Raw genomic sequence first — 17,072 nt, forward strand, 5'->3', positions numbered from 1 at the left:
GTGCTTATCCTAAGCTTGGAAGTGTCAAGGGTACAAAGACATTTGAGTTATGTTGCCTTCCTGCTCTTGAGGCACTTCACTATCTGGTTACCAAGATAAGACTAATTCACACAAAGCAGAAGCCAATAATCTAGAACAAATAGAATTGCATATCATTTGCAATGTCCAGGTTATAAATATCACATTTCGGAGGAGAGAAATCATAGTAAGGATCAGGATGGTCAGAGAGGGCTCCCGGGTAGAGTGACATAGAGGTTGGGTCTAAAAGTGTAGGCTGTGGGGGAAGGAGCATGTTCCAGATGGGAGAGAAACTTAAGAACGAAACTAGAACACAGAACAATGGGCCACGGAGTGCATTTGGCAGTGAGAAATGTAGTCTATCTCTAGCAGAGGTGGAGATAGGTGGATTAGAGGGGCCTTGTGGCAGAAGATTGGGATGAGGTCTCTTGATGAAGGGCCAGTGCATTTAACTGATTTTAATATTTGAAACTGTGTTTTATAAAGTAGGCATACATAGACACTATACAACATTCAATGGGCAGAATAAGGTATGTAGGAAATATGTATGCTCACCCTTGTCTCTCATTTCCCAGCTTTCCTCTCTCGAGTCATTTATTCCTATCAGATTTCTGTGTATCTTTCCAAATGAGTCTAGCATAGCCAAAAATAAATGAATTATGCTTTTCTTCACAAATGGTAGTATGACAGTTTCCCTTTTATTTCGTTTAATAATACACATATATCTTGTATGTACCATTAAGTTAACGGCTGGAATGTCTTCCTTGATATAACACAATTCCTCTTTAATTCTTTATTTATAGATATTTAGTTGTTTATAGTCTTGCTGTGAATAAAATGCTGACACAACCTTATATTATAAATCTATGTTACACATGTATGAGTATATAGGTAGGGAAAATTTCTGTGAATGAATTGACATTTTAACAATATTAAGCTTTTTGATCCATGGATATGGTATATCTCTCCATTTATTTAGGGTATCTTTAATTTGTCTCAGAAATGTTTTTTTGTACAAGTCTTATACATATTTTGTGAATTTACCCCTATTTAACATTTTATGATACTATTTTTTAAAAAAGGTTTTTATTCATTCATGAGAGACAGAGAGGGCGGGGGGAGAGGGCAGAGATATAGGCAGAGAGAGAGAAGTGGTCTCCCTGCAGGAGCCTGACGTGGGACCTGACCCTAGGACTCCAGGATCACGCCCTGGGCCAAAGGCAGGCGCTCAACCGCTCAGCCACCCAGGTGTCCCTTATGATGCTATTATAAGTGATATTGCTTTTTAATTTTAACTTCTAGTTTTTATTGTTAATATGTAGAAATAGAATTTGTTGTATCATATCCTGCAATCTTGTTAAATTCACAAATAGTTGTAATAGCTTTTTTGAAGTAAATTCTTTAGTATTTCCAAAATGATGATAATGCCTGACAATTTTCACCTCCTTTTCCAATTTGAAAGCCTTTTGTTTCTCTATTTTTACCCTATTGCAGTGACTAAAACATTCAGCATCATGTTGAATGGAAGTGGTGAGAGCAGACATCTTTGCCTTGTTACTGATCTTAGGGGGAAAACATTCTTTTTTCTTTCTGCTCCTCAGACTTGTAAATTTCAAAAGTCCTGTTTTTACATCTGCTGATTCTTTCTTCTGTCTATACAAATCTGCCATTGAATTCCTCTAGTGAACCTTTCCTTTTACTTATTGTATTTTTTTCAGATTCAGGATTGTTAGTTTTGTTTTTTGTTTGTTTGTTTGTTTGTTTTAATACTTTCTATCATTTAGGGCACCTAGGTGGCTCAGTCAGTTAACCACTGAACTCTTTATCTTAGCTCAGGTCTCTATCTCATGATTGTGAGTTCAAGCCTGCATTGGGTATCACACTGGGTGTGGAGCCTACTTTTTTACAAAATTGGATGTCTTTGTTGATATTTTGTTCTTTTTTATTAAGTTTTATATATTTAAGTAATCTCTACACTCAACATGGGGCTTGAACTCACAATCCTGAGATCAAGGGTTGCACGTTCTGACTGAGCCAGCCAACTGCCCCACATTTTGTTCCTTTATGATTGCCTTTAGTTCTTCATCTATGTTTTCCTTTAGTGTATATAATTTTTATTTATTTATTTTATTTTTTATTTTTTAAAATAAATTTATTTTTTATTGGTGTTCAATTTGTTAACATACAGGATAATACCAAGTGCTCATCCCGTCAAGTGCCCACCTCAGTGCCTGCCACCCAGTCACCCTCACCCCCTGCCCACCTCCCCTTCCACCACCCCTAGTTCATTTCCCAGTTAGGAGTCTTTCATGTTCTGTCTCCCTTTCTGATATTTCCCACTTATTTTTTCTCCTTTCCCCTTTATTCCCTTTCACTATTTTTTATATTCCCCAAATGAATGAGACCATATAATTTTTGTCCTTCTCCGATTGACTTATTTCACTCAGCATAATACCCTCCAGGTCCATCCACGTCAAAGCAAATGGTGGGTATTTGTCGTTTCTAATGGCTGAGTAATATTCCATTGTATACATAAACCACATCTTCTTTATCCATTCATCTTTCGATGGACACCGAGGCTCCTTCCACAGTTGGGCTATCGTGGACATTGCTGCTATAAACATCAGGGTGCAGGTGTCCCGGCGTTTCATTGCATCTGTATCTTTTTTTTTTTTAATTTTTATTTATTTATGATAGTCACATAGAGAGAGAGAGGCAGAGACACAGGCAGAGGGAGAAGCAGGCTCCATGCACCGGGAGCCCGACGTGGGATTCGATCCCGAGTCTCCAGGATCGCGCCCTGGGCCAAAGGCAGGCGCCAAACCGCCGCGCCACCCAGGGATCCCTGCATCTGTATCTTTGGGGTAAATCCCCAGCAGTGCAATTGCTGGGTCGTAGAGCGGATCTATTTTTAACTCTTTGAGGAACCTCCACACAGTTTTCCAGAGTGGCTGCACCTGTTCACATTCCCACCAACAGTGTAAGAGGGTTCCCTTTACTCCACATCCTCTCCAACATTTGTTGTTGCCTGTCTTGTTAATTTTCCCCATTCTCACTGGTGTGAGGTGGTATCTCATTGTGGTTTTGTTTTGTATTTCCCTGATGGCAAGTGATGCCGAGCATTTTCTCATGTGCTTGTTGGCCATGTCTATGTCTTCCTCTGTGAGATTTCTGTTCATGTCTTTTGCCCATTTCATGATTGGATTGTTTGTTTCTTTGCTGTTGAGTTTAATAAGTTCTTTATACATCTTGGAAACTAGCCCTTTATCTGATACGTCATTTGCAAATATCTTCTCCCATTCTGTAGGTTGTCTTTTAGTTTTGTTGACTGTATCCTTTGCTGTGCAAAAGCTTCTTCAAATTGGCAAAGAAGTCAAACTCTCCCTCTTCGCTGATGACATGATACTCTATATAGAAAACCCAAAAGACTCCACCCCAAGATTGCTGGAACTCATACAGCAATTTGGCAGTGTCGCAGGATACAAAATCAATCCCCAGAAGTCAGTGGCATATCTATACACTAACAATGAGACTGAAGAAAGAGAAATTAAGGAGTCAATCCCATGTACAATTGCACCCAAAAGCATAAGATACCTAGGAATAACCCTAACCAAAGAGATAAAGGATCTATACCCTAAAAACTAAGAACTATAGAACACTTCTGAAAGAAATTGAGGAAGACACAAAGAGATGGAAAAATGTTCCATGCTCATGGATTGGAAGAATTAATATTGTGAAAATGTCAATGTTACCCAGGACAATTTACACGTTTAATGCAATCCCTATCAAAATACCATGGACTTTCTTCAGAGAGTTGGAACAAATTATTTTAAGTTTTGTGTGGAATCAGAAAAGACCCCGAATAGCCAGGGGAATTTTCAAAAGGAAAACCATAGGTGGGGGCATTACAATGCCAGATTTCAGGTTGTACTACAAAGCTGTGGTCATCAAAACAGTGTGGTACTGGCACAAAGACAGACACATAGATCAATGGAACAGAATAGAGAATCCAGAAGTGGACCCTCAACTTTATGGTCAACTAATATTTGACAAAGGAGGAAAGACTATCCACTGGAAAAAAGACAGTCTCTTCAATAAATGGTGCTGGGAAAATTGGACATCCACATGCAGAAGAATGAAACTAGACCACTCTCTTGCACCATACACAAAGATAAACTCAAAACGGATGAAAGATCTAAATGTGAGACAAGATTCCATCAAAATCCTAGAGGAGAACACAGGCAACACCCTTTTTGAACTCGGCCACAGTAACTTCTTGCAAGATACATCCACAAAGGCAAAAGAAACAAAAGCAAAAATGCACTATTGGGACTTCCTTTAGTGTATATAAGATGGTTTTTTAAAAATCTTTGTCTAGTAAGTCTAATGCTTGTGTTCATCTAGGGACAGTTTTGGCCAGTTTATTTTTCCCCTTTACGTCAACTATACTCTCCTTTTCTTTTTTTTTTTTTTTCTCCTTTTCTTTTTAATCCTTGTAATTTTTTTTTTCCACAGGCAGGTGAAACAATTTTATTTCACAGTTGTCTTTAAAACCACAAAGACATTATGTTCTTTATGTAAAAACATTAGTACAGATAACTATACTTTCTAGAAAATGATTATAGAGACCCTCTCAAAGAAAAATGCACACCATTATATGGTTCAGACAAGTTACTTGGGAAAAACACATTTGGACCGATTCCTAAAACATACCAGAAGACCACGCTGCATCTTTTGGTTCAAAGTATAGATTACTGTCATCAGTAAGGGCTCCTGCATTCTCACATATTTGATAATACACATATAGACTGGTTTGTGACTTAATGCTCCATTGGTTCATCAGCGTTTTCTGCAGGTTCATCAGCAGGTTGAGTAGGCTGTGCCTTTCTCTGTGGTCTTTCTTCAAGACCTTCCAGGAATGGAGATACATCATCATCATCATAAATCGTAAATTCCAAGTCTTTACCAACAATTCCAATGGAAACATTCTTTGTAGTTAGGTCCTGTTCTGCAGGAAGTGTCTCTCATAAGGCATGCAGACCATGTTTAACCAGTTCATTCAAATTGCACTCCATAAACCCAGACATATGTCTCTCCAAGTAAGTACGAGCTGATTGAGAACAGGCTCCAATGGACATGGCTCTACAGTCAAAATAGTTGGCAGATGGACAGGTTTGGAAAATGTGAGGGCCCATATCATCATTACCAGCAATAAGCAGTCCAACACCATATGGTCTCCGGACATACCTTTGTGTTGGTATCTGGGTCTTGCTTCCAATTAGAGATACAAGACGAGACACAGGAAGAGGTCTGTCAAATACAAATCTGGAATCCAAACACTCCTGGTGCATAAAATTACATAACAGTCTAGTATCAGCAGTAAGTCCCACAATTGAGATACCAATATGGTTATCAACATGAAGAATTTTCTTCTGATGAGCTGCAAGCTCTGACTGTGCTCTCTTCAATGCAACGAACACTGCATGGGTTTTTGATTTCAGACCAACTGTGGCTGGACCTTGTTTGACAGCTTCCATTGCATATTCAATTTGATGAATCCTGCCCTGAGGGCTCCAAACAGTGACGTCATTGTCATACTGGTTGCGAAACATGGTTCTGGCGTGGGTCCCGCTGTGGCCTCCGGCCTGTAATTTTTTTTTTTTTTTAAAGATTGGGCACTTGTGAAAACAGTCACCTGTCTCAGTCTTTGCAGACTGGCTCTGTTCTGGGGCAGTCCTTTTCTAATTAGCTAGAGAGGCTCAGAGCCTAGGGATAAGCAAAATATAAAAATTTAAGGTCTTTTCAGTTCTTTTCACAAGTCTGTCTTGGCCAGGACTGATCATGGCCTTTTTAATTCCCTTAAATATGTGGCTGCTTCTGAATGTCCAAGTCTTCCAAAGAATCTCACTCAGCTTCTCCTTTGGGCTTTTTATGGTCTATTATATGTCCTACTCAAAATCTTTTGCTCATGAGTTGGTAGTCCCCTTGCAGCTTTCATGAGTAGCAGCTACCTCTTCTTGCTGCATGAACTCCAAATAAGGGGGGATAGATAAGTCCTTCAGGCAGCCCCCACATAGGTTCAAATGTTCAAATATGGTCTGTTCTGCTCTGTTTGGTTTAAGGAAGGGAATTGGGAATTGGGCTGCCACTCTGTCTAGACCAAAACCTCACCACACTGGGGAAGGGGTGGAGCAAAGGCAAGTAAACATGAAATAAATTTTCCTACTGTTTTTAATATGTATTTTTTTATTGTACATTTGCTTGGTCGCTACAGACCTTTGACTACTTTCCATGGCTCATATAAGGTTATTATAGTTGTTAGTTTCTGGATTTTTTATTTTTATTTTTATTTTTTTTTTTTAAATTTTTTTTTAAATTTTTATTTATTTATGATAGTCACAGAGAGAGAAAGAGAGGCAGAGACATAGGCAGAGGGAGAAGCAGGCTCCATGCACCGGAAGCCCGATGTGGGATTCGATCCCGGGTCTCCAGGATCGTGCCCTGGGCCAAAGGCAGGCGCCAAACCGCTGCGCCACCCAGGGATCCCAGTTTCTGGATTTTTTAAAATGTTTCCATGGGAGAGTGAGGACTTGGAGCTTCCTAGTCCACCTCTTTTTTCTACAAATATTGTTGAGCTGTGTTTTGTAATTCATTAAGTTACTTGGAACAGTTTGATGCTTTCAGGTGTTCCTTATAAACTTTATTAGGCAGCTCCTACCAACGTTTAGTCCAAGATTAATTTTTACTTACTGTTGAGTCAAGGCCTTGTTTATACTCCATCCAATGTCCCATTTATTTTGATGTTTTCTACTCTGTTGGAATAAATACTTTTTCTACCTCTGTGTGATCTCTGGGTATTATGCTTTTATATCTTAGGAATTTTTAAAAAGTCCTATCTCAGGTACTTTTCTTATATGCATATACTGACTAGTCCCTTGTGAACACTTGAGGGAGACCTTCTTCAGATCTTAAGAGTTCTCTCTCTGTCCAGCACTTTCTTTTCAGATACGATGCCATGGCCATCTCTAACTCCCAGCTCCATCTCCTCAACTCATAGACTGTCAAGTTCTACTTGGGTTCCTCCTTACTATGCCACAACGTGGGAACTTTGTCCAGGCCATAAGCTGACACAACTGTAGAGCTCACCTCATTGATTTCCTATCTCTCAGTGATCTCTATCATTTGTTGCTTGATGTCTAATGTCTTAAGAGTTATTGTTTATTTTGTCTAGTTCTGTAGTTGCTAAGATAGTAGGGTAAATGTGGGCCCTGTTACTCCATCTTGACCAAAAGTGAGAGTCTCGACAGAGTTGTAAAGTTTTCTTTCTATGGTTCTTGCTTTATTTTAATTAGGGCTTATTCCTATGTTTTATTTTATTTTTGCTATTAGAAATAAGTGCTATTCAGTTCTATTTACTAACTTCATAAACAGGATTAAAAATGTCAGTTTATTTCCTTTGGCTTCTGTTATCTGAACACAATTTTTATATCTTTCAGTCTAATTTTTATTCCTCTTTTTTCCTTGTCTAATTATGTTGGCTTGCACAGAGTTGTCCTGCTCCTACTTTATTTTTTTAAAAAATATTTTATCTAGTTATTCATGAAAGACATAGAGAGAGGCAGAGACATAGGCAGAGGGAGAAGCAGGCTCCCTGTGGGGATCCCGATGCAGGACTGGATCCTAGAACTGTGGGATCACGCCCTGAGCTGAAGGCAGATGCTCAACTGCTGAGCCATCCAGGTGTCCCGACCTGCTCCTACTTTAATGAGAAGGTAGATATTGATGATTTTTGCAAGAAGATTTTTAAAGATTGTTAAAGAAGATGTGATATATATGTATATCTCTTTCTTTACAGATACTATGCATACATTTTTTAATATTACTCAGACATAAGAAAGGAATGAAATCTTGCCAACTACAGTGACATTGATGGAGCTAGAGGGTATTATCCTATGCAAAATAAGTCAGTCAGAGAAAGACAAATACCATGTGATTTCACTCATACATGGAACTTAAGAAACAAAACAAACGTAATAAGGGAAAAAGGAGTGAGAGGCAAACCAAAAAACATTCTTAACTACAGACATCAAACAGATGGTTACTAGAAGGTAGGTGGATGAGAAGATGAGTTAAAAAGATGATGGGGAATAAGGAGTGTGCTTGTGGTGAGCACTAGGTGTTGTATGTAAGTGTTGAATCACTAAATTGTACACCTGAAACTAATATTACACTGTGTATTTACTAACTGGAATTTAAATAAAAACTTTAAAAATTAAAAAAATTGCGCATGTGTATGTGTGTGTGTTGAGAATGTGAGTGTATAATCATGTTAAGGATTCTATTTTATATACAATTTTTATAAAGAATAGTTGTTGAATCCGCTTCAGATAATGATGGAGTAACCGAACTACATTATGCCTCCAGTTGTAAGGAAGTACAAAATGAGACCAAATACATGCACAAGTTGTGTGGACAGTAGCACAGTGGACTTTGATCTTTTAGACAGGAGAAACACACGAGTAAAGCTTCCAAATTGCCCCAGGATTCTGTCTGGAGTCACCCTGTGGACTATTGTAGAGAAAGGTGAGACCCAAACAGAGCACAGTTGTATTGCTATGCTCTGGAAGTAGAGTTAAGCATTTCTGGCTTTTTTTTTTTTTTTTAAGATTTTATTTATCCATGAGAGACCGAGAGAGAGAGGCAGAGACAGAGGCAGAGGGAGAAGCAGGCTCCATGCAGGGAGCCTAACATGGGACTCGATCCAGGGTCTCCAGGATCAGGCCCTGGGCTGAAGGCGGCGCTAATCCACTGACCCACCCAGGGTGCCCCATTTCTGGCTTTTGAGCTTTTCTGTAGCTGTGCAGAAAAGGAGAACTGGGAAGATGTACAATGTGCCCTTTATGTTTCTGGTTGAATGATAATTTGCACATGTACAGAAGAAGATTCTGTACAATCTAGTTAAGGACAGCTGCTAGAGAGCTGTGAGCTGAATTGAATTTCAGGAGGTTTCACTGTTGTGTTAGACATAGGAGTCCAGTGGACCAAGATGGAGAGAACTCACTGAACATCATAGACACTCAATTGTCCTTCCAGAAAAGCCACTCTGTAGGATAGGACTACTCTAGACCTAGATAAGGGCCACTCTAGTCCCATCCTAACAAAGGTTGGCACAGCTTTTGAAAAAAAGTGTTATTGATCTGCTAGTAAATTAACTGTGTGCCAGAACAAACCTCAATATTTTCTAAATGTGAGGCTGAGGTACAGAAGTTACAAGATTATCCTTGAACATCTTCTTGTGGATAAAGTATAGAAGTGCTCAAAGAATCATGAAGACATATCACAAGGGCACAGCGGCCAACTTAAAGAGGCTGCCACTGGGCAAGTGTGGGACAATTTGAGCATCAAAATAGTGGTAATAATAAATTATAACATATTGAATTAAATAAGAATTAGTTCTTACTGATATAAATATGAGAGGGAGGAAAGTTCCTTATAGAAGATTGTCAACTTATATAGAAGGAATGATAATGTTAGAAAGTCTATAATGATTGCCACGACTAGTATGTGAAAGTTTGAGGAAGAACAGAATATTTTCATAGATTCAGAGTATCTTCTCACTAGTTAAGGCACCACCTTAACCAAACCAATCATTATCAGTATTGGGACAAATAAAATCATATGCCCCCTGATATAATGCACTAAGAAGAACACAGTATCACTTCTGTTGTAGAACGGTCAAGAGTGCAAAACTTGAAACACTGGACAAATGGAGGGACAGTCTTCCAAATAACTGTATTCTTCCAACAATAAGAGACAAGACAACTGAATGTAATGCATGAGGGAAAAGCCAGCTATAAAGGACATTAGGGGAGTAACACTGTCAGTTTTACTCTTTAGAGATGACTTTATTTGCTTTTTTGGGGGAAAGATTTTAGGGGAGCAAGCATAGAACAAGGATCATTAAGATACCATTGTCTAGCTCCAGACTATTAGGTTGCTCTATGTAGTTCCAGCTGGACATGGTTGGATTTTAGATGGACTTTTTAGCAGTAGACTTGGTAAGAAGTTGTGTATTTTGGAGACGCATCTACTGGTGGATTGAATGTTGGGTGTGAAGGTAAAAATATAGATTTAAGGAGGAGCCTGGGTGGCTCAGTTGGTTAAGTGTCCAACTCTTGGTTTCGGCTCAGTCATGATCTTATGGGTTGTGAGAAAGACCCATAGCAGGAAGTCTTCTTGGGGATTCTTTCCCTCTGCCCCTCCCCCCACGGCGTGCACTCTTTCTCTCTCTTTCTCTCCCCCCCTCAAAATAAATGAGTCTTTAAAAAATAATTAAGGAAAATCTCTAGGTTATTATTGGCTTGGGGAATTGGATGGGTGGTGCTATTTAATGATAAGGTAAAGGCTTGGGGACTATGGATTTTGGGGAATGGGGGATGAATATTCACATTTGGCTCTATTATGTTGGAGGTGCGTATTACTCATTTAAGCAGAAATGTCATATGAGGAATTGGATTTACAGGTCTAGAAGTCAGGGTGTAGGTCTCACCTAGAAATATAAAGTAAAAATCAGTATCTAGGCATAATTGAAGTTATGTTACGTGGCCAGATAAAATCTTAGAGAGAGTATAACCAGAAAAGAACAGAATTAAGCAGGCTAAACAGAGATCTGGTAGAGGAAGAAGGGCCAGCAAAGGAAATCAGAAGGAACAGACAGTGGGTTTGAGGAAAAAAGGGAGTGTGTTTAGTCATTGAATTGGAGTTCATAATAGCCAAAGAAAGGAAACAATCAATCAAATCAATCAAATGGACAAATAAAGTATGCCATATCCATAAGGTGAAATACTATTTAGCAAATAGGGGATCCCTGGGTGGCTCAGCCTTTGGCCCAGGGCATGATCCTGGAGTCCCGGGATCAAGTCCCACAAGGCTCCCTGCATGGAGCCTGCTTCTCCCTCTGCCTGTGTCTCTGCCTCTCCATCTCTCTGTATATCTCATGAATAAATAAAATCTTTAAAAAAAATTATTTAGCAAATAAAGTACTGACTGATATATGCTACAATGTAGGCGACCTGTCAAAAACATGCTAAGTGAAGAAGCCAGTCACAAAAGACCACATATTGTATTTTTACAATACATTTCACAACATAGTACTCCATTTATATGAAATGCCCAGGAAAGGCAAATATAGACAGATATTATGTTAATTTTTCAGGCCTTTGGGCAGTGAGGGGAAGTAAGAGGTGAGGATGGGATATGCTAATGGTTATAAAGTTTCTTACTGGAGGGACAGCTGGGTGGTTCAGCTGTTGGGTTCTGCCTTTGGTTCAGGGTGTGATCCTGGAGTCGCAGGATCAAGTCCTGCATCAGGCTCCCTCCATGGAACCTGCTTCTACCTCTGCCTCTCTCTCTGTGTATCTCTCATGAATAGATAAATAAAAGCTTAACAACAACAACAAAGTTTCTTATTGGCGTAATGAAAAAAGTCTGAAGTTGATTATGATGATGGTGACACAACTCTGCAAACAGACTATGCCCCACTAAATTGTAAACTTTAAATGAGTATGATATATGCATTATATCTTGATAAAGTTAGAATTTTTTAAAATGTGAAATAAAGATTTTAGACATAAAAAGCTGAAAGAATTCCTCACCCTACAAAAAATTTTAAAGGAAATCATTCAGGCAGAAGGAAAATGACAGAAGATGGAAATAAGAATTATAAAAAAGTAATGACGAGAACTACAGGGACACCTGGGTGGCTCAGCAGTTGAGCCTCTTCCTTTGGCTCAGGGCATGGTCCCTGGTCGGGGGATTGAGTCCTGCATCAGGCTCTGGGCAGGGAGCCTGCTTCTTCCTCTGCCGTGTCCCTGCCGCTCTTTCTGTGTCTCTCATGAATAAATAAATAAAACCTTAAAAAAAAAAAAAACTACAAATGATTAGAATGCAGGTAAACATATATTTTCCTATTATTCATGTCTCTTTAAAGATAAATGACTGAACAGAAATAACAATAATGTGCATTTAAAATATATGTATAAGTAAAATATATGACAATAAGGCCATAAAGGCATAGAGTGGAGAAATAGAAATATATTATTATAAATTTCTCATATTATATATGAAATGTATTAGTGACACTTGAAGGTAGTTGGTAATATGTTTAATACTTAAACCATAAACCCTAGTATAACAACCAAAATAACAAAAACAAATAATTATAGAAAATCAAATGAGATCAAATGGGTCACAGAAAACACTGAATTCAAAAGAAGGCAGAAGTAAAGAGGAAAAAATGAAACAAAGAACACTGAAAATGAATAGTAGGATGATAAGCTGAAACCCAACTATGTCAGTAATAATAATCAAAATAGGAAGGCAGAGGTTGAGTAATTGAAAAAGCAAGACTGAATTGTATGCTGCCCATAAGAAGCAAATTTCAAATATAAAGACAAATCTGCTAAAAGGATAGAAAAAAGATAAAGCATGCTAATTCTAATAAAAAGAAAGCTGCAGTGGCCATATTAATCTTAGGCCAAGATTTCACAGCAAAGAGTAGGAACACAGATAAAAGTCATTTTATAGTGATAAATGGGTTAATTAATCAAGAGAACGTAACAGTCCTAAACATTTTTGCTCCGAATAACACAGCTTCACAGAAAGTAAAAAAGGACTGAGGAGAAATAAATCTATCGTATTCAGAGATTTCAAGAACCATTTCTCAATAACTGATAGAAAAAGTAAAAGAAAGTCAGTAAAATATAAAAGGCTTGAACAATGCCTCAATTTATATTAATTATATGTTAATTTATATTAACTTAATATAAATGTCCTTCATAAGAATATTTCACCCAGTAACAGCAGAATATACATGTTCTTCACATGCACATGAAACATTGCATTGTCATAATGCAAATATCAATAAATTTAAAAGAATTCAAGTTATACAAAATGTGTTCTCTGACTGAAATGGAATTAAATTAGAAATTCAATTACAGAAATACATCTGGAAAAGCACCAAATATTTGGAAACAAAATAAGACATTTCTAAATAAAGGAAAAATCTAAAGGGCAATTAAAAGCATTTTAATCAACAATTTCAGGTTCTACATTAGAAACAAGATAAAAAGGGGAGGATCCCGGGGTGGCTCAGCGGTTTAGCGCCTGCCTTTGGCCCAGGGCGCGAACATGGAGTCCCGGGATGGAGTCCCATGTTGGGCTCCCTGCATGGAGCCTGCTTCTCCCTCTGCCTGTGTCTCTGCCTCTCTCTCTCTCTGTCTGTCTCTCAGGAATAAATAAATAAATAAATAAATAAATAAATAAATAAATGTTTTTTAAAATAAACAAAATAAAAAGAGCAAATAAAATTCAAAGCAAGCAAAAGGAAGGAAATAATAAATATGAGAAATCTATAAAATGGAAAAGAGATACAACAGAGAAAATGGATAATTCCAAAAGCTGTTGCTTTGAGAAATTAATAAAATTGATAAACTCTAGCCAGACTTATCAGGAAAAATAGAGGGTTGAAATTACCAATATAAGGAATGAGAGAGGTGACTGTACCACCAATCTTACAGATAGCAAAAGAAGAACAAGAGGCTATTATGAACAACTTTATGCCAATAAATTCAACTTAGATGAAAATGACGAATTTCTTACAAAATGCAAACTATCAAGACTTTCTTGAGAAGAAATAAACAAGTGGCCCTATAGCTATAAAGGAAATAGAATTTTTAGTCAAAGACCTTCCCAAAAATAAATCTCCAGGTCCAGGTGTCTTCATTGGTTTCATTCTACCAAACATTTAAGAAAAAAAAATACCAATTCTCCAAATTCTTTTATTATTTTATTTTATTTTCCTATTAGAATCTTTTATTCTGAATTTGTTGGTGCTTCAAGAAAACAGCTTTGCCCATAATTCACTGTGCCCTGAACTAATGACACCAACTTATATTTGGCCAATTAGGAACAATGCCAAACCACATTCTTCTTAGGTCTATTCAGTTAATAAATGGCACTTAACTGATAGTTTCTTTCATATAATCTTTTTTTTTTGTTTTTTGTTTTGTTTGTTTTTGTTTTTTTATAATTTTTTTAAATATATTTTTTAGATTTTTTATTTTTGATAGTCACAGAGAGAGAGAGAGAGAGAGGGGCAGAGACATAGGCAGAGGGAGAAGCAGGCTCCATGCACCGGGAGCCCGACGTGGGATTCGATTCCAGGTCTCCAGGATCGCGCCCTGGGCCAAAGGCAGGCACCAAACCGCTGCGCCACCCAGGGATCCCTCTTTCATATAATCTTTAACAAGAACTCATAAGTTGCATTGATTATGCCCCAAGAGATGAGGGATCGATGGTAATTCAGATGAGCACCTCTGAAAAGATTTGTCAGCTTCCTGTTCCGCTCTAGCCAGATTTTCTGGAAAACCTTGGGAAAAGACTGAAATTCCCCACCAATCTGAGACTGCATTCGAGTTTTCACAACATTAAATGGGAAAAACAAGATTCCCAACATAGCACCCAACGGACCTCCACAGACAAAATCATTGACCAAGTGGGTGCTGTGAGTTTTGGCGGTAGGCAGATGCTCCTTAATGGGACCTCGAAGGCCAAAGAAAAGGACATTGCTGAATCCATTGCGGAAAAGAACAGGTACCAAGCCTCGATAATACTCTCTTAATTCCATGGCATTTGAGTGCCTTGAAAGCCTGGCAAGTGTTTGTAAATTTGTCATGATGCTTATGGTCTTGAAGCAATGTCTGAACTCTTTCCAATGGAGTGAATATCGCTTCTGTTGTGCCTGCAAGTACTGCTGCCACACTACGGGTTGCAAACTCAGGGGTACTGATATGCTTCCGGAGAAGGCAAGATAAGTCCTCGTACAGACCAAACATAAGTGCCAGTGTAGTTGTCTTCTGCATCAGTGGGGGAAGGATTCCGCGGTACAAGTTTCGAAAGCCATCCCTCCTCAACTGAAGCACCGCATCCCGGGTTTTGATTCCATACAGCTGCTGCCTAAAGAGCACCTTCTGAACGGGAAATGGGATTGCTACATTGTTGAAAGCTGCACAGTAATGCTTCATTTCACCAACATTTGCAATGTGAGGTGACAGATTTTGTTTTGAAGATGTTAGGATGGGCGGTCGGTCTCTTTTCATGAGCTTCTGAATCCACCATGTTGCTTAAGATCTTTCTTCTTCATGAAAGATATTTTTAACCTGAAATATCCAGGTCCATGACAGTCTTGCCACAGAAAAAAAAAAAAAGTAACCAATGGTAGCCATCTCTCTGCTAGATCATGCCATCGCCGCGGGCTCCCGGTACCGCCAGACCTCAGGTCCTCGAGCGGGCGAGCAGTGGCTGCGCAGGCGCAGACCTTTCCACAAACTCTTTTTAGAGCAAAATTGAAGAGGAGGGGATATAAATATTGCTCCATGAGGCCAGCACTACCTTGATGCCAAAACCAGGTAAGACATTACAAGAAATAAAAGTACAGATAAATATCCCCCACAAGCATAGATAGAAAACCTTTATACAAAATTTTAGCAAATTGAAACAAAAAATATAAAAAGGATAATACATCATGACCAAGTGGGGTTATCCCAGGAATGCAGAGTTGGCTTAAAATTTGAAAATCAATTGGTGTAAGTCATCATATTACCAAACTAAAGAAAAACAATTTGATCATCTCAATAGATGTAGAAAAGATATCTGACAAAATACAAGATGCCTTCCTGATTTTTTAAGTTCACAAACTAGAAAAGAATTCCTCCAGCTAATAAAGGTCATCTATGAACACCCCACAGCTAAGATCATAGTTAACGATGAAAGACTAGATGCATATTTGCTAAGATTAAAAACAATTCAAGGATATCTACTCTTAGAACTTCTGTTCAGCATTGTGCTAGAGGTTCTAGCCAGTGCTATGAGGCAAGGACAAGAACTAAAAGGATGAGCACTGGGTGTTATTCTATATGTTGGCAAATTGAACACCAATAAAAATAAATTTATTAAAAAATAATGAAAAATATAAAAAATTAAAAGTAAAAAAAATTCAAAAGAAAAAAAGAACTAAAAGGCATCTAGTTGGAAATAAAGAAGGAAAGTTGCCTTTATTTACAGATGACATGCTCATCTCTAGAAAATCCTGTGGAATCTGCAAAACAAAATGCTATTAGAACTGGAAGTGAATTTAGCAAGGCTGTAAGATATAAAGCTGGTGCATAAATTCAATTGTACTTCTGTATACTCATTGTGAACAACTGGACATAGAAATTTCAAAAAACAATACCACTGAAAATAGCGTAAAAACATGAAATAGGGATAAACTTCTAGGAAAAATGTGCAAGGCCAATGTACTTCTGTTGTGCCCAAGATCGCGAATCCGAGAAACCGCCAAGGAGCCGACACCGATGCAAACACACGAGGGTTTATTTACAAGCTCGAGCCTGGGTCCAGGTATACCCCACGCAGCAGAGCAGGGACTTGGACCCCGAGACTAAGAGGCTTAGCAGCTTTATAGGAGCCAGTGGCCAATGGGATACGCAGAAAGTTGCATCGTCAAGCTGGTCCACTGAGCCGGATTTCCGGTTAGGTGTGCCGGGTCTCTGACTAGGGCGGGGCAGTTTGACTGAGCCGGATTTCCGATTAGGGTGTGTCCTGGTCTTTGCGGAGGGGCAGTGCCCTAAGTAATAAGCAGGTCAGCGCAAGCGGGTGCAACCCAAAATAGAGTCAGTCCTGCTCTGCTTGTCTAGGGGTAGGGTATTTTGTTATTTTCCTGGGTCCCACACTTCAGCTGCAAAACACTGCTGAAATAAATTAAATGAGACCTTAAAAAATGGAGAGATATACCTGTCCATTAGTCAGAATACTCAATATTATTATGATGTCACCTCTCCACTTTTGAGAAATTGACATGCTCATTTAAAAATTCTTGTGGATAGATCAATGGAACAGAATAGAGAACCCAGAAGTGGACCCTGAACTTTATGGTCAACTAATATTCGATAAAGGAGGAAAGACTATCTATTGGAAGAAAGAGTCTCTTCAATAAA

The 17,072-nt window shown here is 38.5% G+C and overlaps 1 long non-coding RNA gene and 2 pseudogenes across 1 annotated transcript in view; 1 reads left to right on the forward strand and 2 right to left on the reverse strand.

The window, feature by feature from the left end:
* LOC144322409 (uncharacterized) overlaps nt 1–17,072 on the forward strand; it is a 90,537-nt gene that overhangs the window by 19,507 nt on the left and 53,958 nt on the right. The window lies entirely within an intron of this gene.
* LOC144321739 (proteasome subunit alpha type-1 pseudogene) lies at nt 4,579–5,657 on the reverse strand (annotated as a pseudogene).
* Nucleotides 14,286–15,285, reverse strand: LOC144321741 (mitochondrial nicotinamide adenine dinucleotide transporter SLC25A51-like; annotated as a pseudogene).

Source organism: Canis aureus, chromosome 10, assembly GCF_053574225.1.
Source record: "Canis aureus isolate CA01 chromosome 10, VMU_Caureus_v.1.0, whole genome shotgun sequence".
Lineage (NCBI taxonomy): Eukaryota > Metazoa > Chordata > Mammalia > Carnivora > Canidae > Canis > Canis aureus.